We start from the raw sequence: 6000 nt of genomic DNA, 5'->3' as shown, positions 1-6000 counted from the left end.
CCCAGTCTGTAAGTCTTCCCATGTGAAGGCAAACAACTGCTGGCTATCGGCAGCAAGAGGGATGGAGAAGAAAGCATCCTTCAGATCAATGACACTATACCACTTGGTTTGGGCTGGCACTTGGCCTAGAATGGAGTAAGGGTTAGGTACGAGGGCAACTATGTCAGCCACCTGGTTGTTGACCTTCCTCAGGTCCTGGACGGGTCTGTACTCTGATGTTCCTGGCTTCTTAACGGGCAGCAGTGGGGTGTTCCAAGCAGATCTGGCCGGTTTGAGGACCCCTTGTTGAAGGAGTTTCTGTAGATGCGTTTGCATACTGTGTCGGGCTGCATAGGGGATGTGGTACTGTCCTTGGTTGACAATCTGGGCATTAGGTTTGAGTTCGACCCAGATGGGGATGGCGTTGACAGCAAGTCCGCCGGGGTTCACTTCTGCCCACACGCCGGGCACCCCAGCCATGAGGGTTCTTCTCTGCCGTGCGAAAGGGGTATCCTGGCAATAGCGGCAGTCGTCGGGGCCTGCGAATAAGGGGGCGTGCAGTCTCCATTCTTCTTGTACAGGGCAGATAAGTGTTACTGGCCGGTCTTCAAACTGGGCTTCTACTTCTCCCGTAGCCTTGAATCGTAAGGTGGCTTGGAGCTTGCACAGTAGGTCCCGGCCAATCAGGGGGACTGGACATTCGGGGATATGTATGAACTGATGAGACACCATCGTCCCTCCGATTTGGACATGGCGTTCCTTGAGGAGCGGGGCAGTGAGGACTTTCCAGAGGCTCCCACAATCGGTATGGTTTCTTTCGTGGGAGGGGCTATGGCAGTGGTGATGACAGATCGTTGGGCCCCTGTGTCTAATAGGGCCTTCATTAGTTGTGTCCCCACTCGGATTTCCACCAGAGGGTCAGTGGGGACTCTGCCCTCCCGGTCACTTCATGCGGGATAGCCCCAGGCCGCGTCAAGGGCCATTTGCCATTCCTGTTGTTCAATGTGTCCCCGGCCTCGCTGTCCTTGCCTGGGGCCTCGTGGGCGGTCGTCGTCCGCCCCCTCTCGATTCTGGTCTCGTGGCTTCTCCGGGCAGTCCGCCCACCAGTGCCCTTCTTGTCGACAGTTGGCACACTGGTTCCGTCCTATGGGGGACCGCGTTCCTCTACCCCTTCGGCCCCTTCCTCTGCCGCGCGGTCTTGATCCCAGGCGCTCTTCCAACACCGCGGCCAGTACATCCGCATTCTCACGCATTCGTCTGCTTGCCTCTTTCCGAGCCTCGGATTTCTCTTCCTGATCGCGGTATCCGAACACGCGATCGGCTATGGCCTTCAGTTGGCTTATACTCATCCCCTCAAATCCTTCAGTCTTCTGGAGTTTCTTTCTTATGTCCGCTGCTGACTGGCTGACAAAGCTCATGACCACTGTGGGGACATTTTTTGGATCTTCGGGATTTATTGGGCTGTGTCTCCTAAACGCTTCCATCAGGCGTTCGAGGAAATCCCCTGGGCTCTCATGCTTTTGTTGCACAACGTTGTGAATTTTTCCCATATTAGTAATTTTCTGTTTGCCTTTCTTCAGGGCCGCCAGATAGGCCTGCTGGTATTGACGGGTGCGGGTTTGACCATCCTCCGTCCGATAGTCCCAATCAGGACGTGCGGTGGGCACCTCCCTTCTTAAGCGGTCTTCTATCTGTGCTTCGTCCGGGTGGGCCCTCCGGACCGCTTCCTCCATATTCTGTTGTAGCAGGCGGCGTTCCTCAGTAGTCAGGATGTGGGCACTCAACTGCCGGAGATCACCCCAGGTTGGGTTGTAGCTGTATATTATGCCCTCCACCAGTTCTACAAGTTGTTCGAGTTTTTGGTCATAGGAAGGCCCATGCACCTTCCAGTTATACAAGTCGGCACTAGAGAATGGGACGTGACTATAGACTGTTGACTCGATGGGCTGGCCTCCCGGGGTCGGAGTGTATGTTGTTGATTGTCGGATCGGAAACAGGTCGGCGACATCCGCCAGCTGACTTGGAGGAAGGGTACTTATCAGGCTCGACTGGGGAAATCGGGTTATCGGTTTAGTAACCCTCTGGCTCTTCCTGGAGGTTCCGGGGCCCGTTGATTCGGGAGTACTTGCTCGGGAAGTTTCTTCCGCGTCCGACTCTGGGCCGGAGGCCTCGGCGTTATTCAGGCCCTCTGTCAAGTTCGTGAGGTTGGGATATATGGGACTGTAGGGGGGTGTGCTGCCTCCTCCTCGTAGGCCTCTACCGTACTGAGTATAGGGGCCGTCGGAGGAACCTTTTCGGGATTCTGGGGGCCCTGAACTTTCCCTCGGATTTCTTTTGGAGGTCTTGGTCTCGGGAGGGTACTGGTAGTACTGGTAGTACAGGGCGTGGCCTCCATGGTGGTAGTACGGGGCGTGGCTGCTTCAGTGATGGGGGTGTTCCCTACGGCCTTCGCGACGGCAACAGTTGCCGGGTAGTTGAGAATATTGGGCGTGGTATGGGCTTTCAACTTGGTCTTGCGACCCTTCCTTTGACTTATCACCATAAGGGCGGCCTTTTCCACCTTGTGCTGGTCCCAGACCGGCGGGTTCCGGACTACATCAAGCCACCCTTCCACATATGGGATATCCTCGGGACAGCCTGGATTTCCCTCAACTATAACCACATTCATGACTGCCGCCACTTTTTCATATTCGAATGACCCTTCCGGTGGCCAATCGACAAATCTCCCTAACCCGGGCTACATAAATTGACATCGCTGTATCATCCCAGCTTTACTGCATTGTTCCTGGTCGAACACTTCGCTAAAGTGTTCCGTCATTAAGTCTAACGGAGTAGACCCACCCCCGCCCATCCTAACCTGAGTGCCAAAGGATAGGAGACAGACAAAGGGGGAAAGGGGTGGTGGAGGAGTAAGGGGTCTCGTTCCACCGGACACAAAAGGGTCAACAGCCGGCCTGACCGGAATGCGGTCGCCCGATCCGAAACTGCAGGCCCACTCACTCAACTTTCATACGCCACAAGAAACCCTCCCGTTCGGTTTCTTCGCAGAGCCTAGTGGGTTTCGGGACCTAGTCCGTATTAGCCACTGGCCAAGAGGGTGATCAAGCCTCTTCTTCGACCCTTTACCAGGCCGGTCACTACCCAGAGTATACTCGCCTGTCCGCCGTCTTCGGACGTGGCCTGTTGGCACACTTCTCTCCGGAGTTCGAGGCAAAAAAGAAAAGGTGCCTTGCTGGAACCACATGGCCCCACCGCCAGTCAGCCGGTGTCTATCAGCCCTCCTTCGGAAGATGGACGCTGAAATCAGCGGTGGCCACTTACCACCTCTTTGGAGGGGGGCAGATTACCCGACCCGACCGCGGCGGGGGAGGGGAAGAATATAATCCGTTTCCCTCTATGTACTCCTGGCTGGCTCACCAGAAAATGTAACAGAATCTTCGGCTAAGTAAATCAGGAGACAAGAGGCAAATGGTTCCGAAAACAAGGCAGCTTTATTGCTAGCAATGAACAGTACTGAGTTCAGTCTCAGGATACTGTGTGTCAGAAATCACCTGACACTCACATTTATACCTCCCTGCTGGGCCTGCGCATTAGGCCCCTTATACGTCACAGTATGACATGCGCAGTAAACATTTGTAGTTCTTGTAGTTCTCACAGTACATATACACGTCATAATACTGAAATAATACTGGCAAAGGAAACGAAACTTATTATCCTGTTTTTGCACACACACACATAATCATACAATGCTTCTTTCACAGAGGAGATAAGACTCGTTAGGCTCAGAGACGCAGGATGGGGGTGGCAACACCCTCACAGGCTATCTATTCATGTGGCGTCTACGTGCAGGCTGAATTCTGTGTGCAAGCCTTGGCAACTAAATGTTACAAGCTGTTTATCTAATGCACCTGCATCCTGTCTCAGACAGTTATCTATCTAGCTAGCAGGAGCTGACAGTTTGTGGTTAAGGCACAATACAAGAAGATGCAAGTGTTCAGTAAACATTCAAGTATAGAGTATGCCCCAAAGAAGGCAAAGTTCATAAGTTGTATGCACAGAGCAAAGTCTATAAGTAGTCTGCACAGAGCTTGAGGTCGTCCTGCCAGTCTAGTGATGGCCGCAGGCTGTGTCCAGTGTTCACTTGTCCACTCCTACAAGAGGCATACAATGAGGTAGGTCAGTCGTGTAGAGAGAGATCAAATCTGTCTTGTTCGTGTTCAGTCTTATTGTGTATTAATTAGGTTGGTTGGTTGTGGTATGCCTTCTTGAATAAGTCAGTTTTCAGTAGTCTTCGGAAGATGGTTAGATCTTGCGTTCTTTTTATGGCCTTCGGAAGTGCATTCCATGTTTGCGTACAAATGTAGGAGAAGCTGGTTGCGTATGTGGACTTGTATTTTAGTCCTTTGCAATTGGGGTAGTGGAGGCTGAGGAATGTGCGTGCTGATCTTTTTGCATTCCTAGTAGATAGGTCTATAAGGTCTGCCATGTAGGCCAGGGCTTCCCCGTGTATAATTTTGTGGACCAGGGTGCAGACTGAACGCAATTCGTTCTTTTAATGGAAGCCAATGTAATTTTTCTCTTAGGGGTGTGGTGCTTTCGTATTTTGCTTTCCCAAATATGAGTCTGGCTGTTGTGTTTTGAGCTGTTTGAAGCTTCTTAATGATTTGTTCTTTGCAGCCGGCATAAATGGCATTACAGTAGTAGTAGGATAATTGCATGATGGAGTTTGAACACTGAGATTTGCATTTGGGACATGATCGATTGGACTGTTTTTTTATGTGGAGTGACTTCAACTGATGAACTCTGTCCTCCTCGACTGCATTTTCATAGACTCAAGAACATGTGAAAGACATTTGGGACTTTCATAAATTTTACTGACAAGTATTTGCTGTTTTGAGGATGGTGAATAATTTGTAACAAACACATTGGCAATTGTATGGTGTCAACACGTTATCTTTAATAAATGACAAAGCCATTCACGTGAAAGTGAATGAGAGGAATGAAAATAATTGTAGAGCTGACCAGTGTTTGGGGTAATTAGGTTATTTTATTATATAACTAGTAAATAAGGCCCGTTTCTGACACAAATGAAACGGGCGCTAGCAAGGTTTTCCTCAGAGTGTGTATGTTTGAGAGAGAGAGTGTGTGAGAGTGACTGTGTGAGAGAGAGAGTGAGTGTGTGTGTGTGTGTGACAGAGAGAGGGTGAGTCTGGGTGTGAGTGTGTCTGTGAAAGAGAGAGAGTGTGTGTATGTATGAGAATGAGAGTGTGTGTGTTTGAATGAGAGTGTGCAAGTGCATATGTGAGACAGTGACTATGAGAGAGAGTGTGTTTCACATAGTGTATAATTATAGTACAGCAAGAGGCCCTCACTGGATGCCCACCGGAAGGGTGGAAGGCCAGATTTTAGGACTCAGGCTGTAAAAATACCAGCTAGGTTTAAAAATCTATGACTGGCTGAGCAAGGACTTGCTTTTCCAGCAAGTTAATATGTGTCCCAGCTTGGGATCCATCCACTGGAATAGTGGTGGGTCAATTTACATACCTTAAACAGCTTAAACTGCTAAAAGGCACTGACTAGGCCTAAAGATCTGATGATGGCCTTGTTGCTGAGCACCTGCAGAAGCAGAGCTGCTTGATAAGCCTTATTAGAATTTAGTGTGACATTCAAAAGCAGTGCAAAAGCCAAGATCAAGGAATTGATGGCTAAAATCCTAAAAAGTTTGGTTCAGAACATGGAGTCTGTTGCAGTTAAAATGGCAGCCAGAGTCACAAGATATGGAACTGATCTCTTCATCTTAGAAGAGATGGTTGCACAAGATTAGGAACAGTCCATATTAGGAGTTGGCCATATTAGGAGTTAGTTGCAAGACAGGAAAAAGATTAAGAAACAGGTGGACACCTGACCTGTGGTTAAGATAAAAAAAATCCCTCTCCATAGACTTGTATGGGGACCAAATACTATATAAGAAGTGGGCATCAGAGCTATCGTTGGAACATTTTCCCCAACGAATCTCCGAAC

General features: G+C 49.8%; 1 protein-coding gene across 1 annotated transcript in view; it reads left to right on the top strand.

The window, feature by feature from the left end:
- The first annotated feature begins 635 nt into the window (after window positions 1-635).
- RNASEH2C (ribonuclease H2 subunit C) overlaps window positions 636-6000 on the top strand; it is a 48175-nt gene continuing 42810 nt past the window's right edge. The window contains exon 1 of the mRNA XM_030219119.1: window positions 636-647. The gene's annotated coding sequence lies outside the window, so the exon portion shown is untranslated. The remainder of the gene's footprint in view (window positions 648-6000) is intronic.

The sequence above is a fragment of the Microcaecilia unicolor genome, chromosome 11 (genome assembly GCF_901765095.1).
Source record: "Microcaecilia unicolor chromosome 11, aMicUni1.1, whole genome shotgun sequence".
Classification (NCBI taxonomy): Eukaryota; Metazoa; Chordata; class Amphibia; order Gymnophiona; family Siphonopidae; genus Microcaecilia; species Microcaecilia unicolor.
This window is presented reverse-complemented; position numbering and strand designations above follow the sequence as displayed.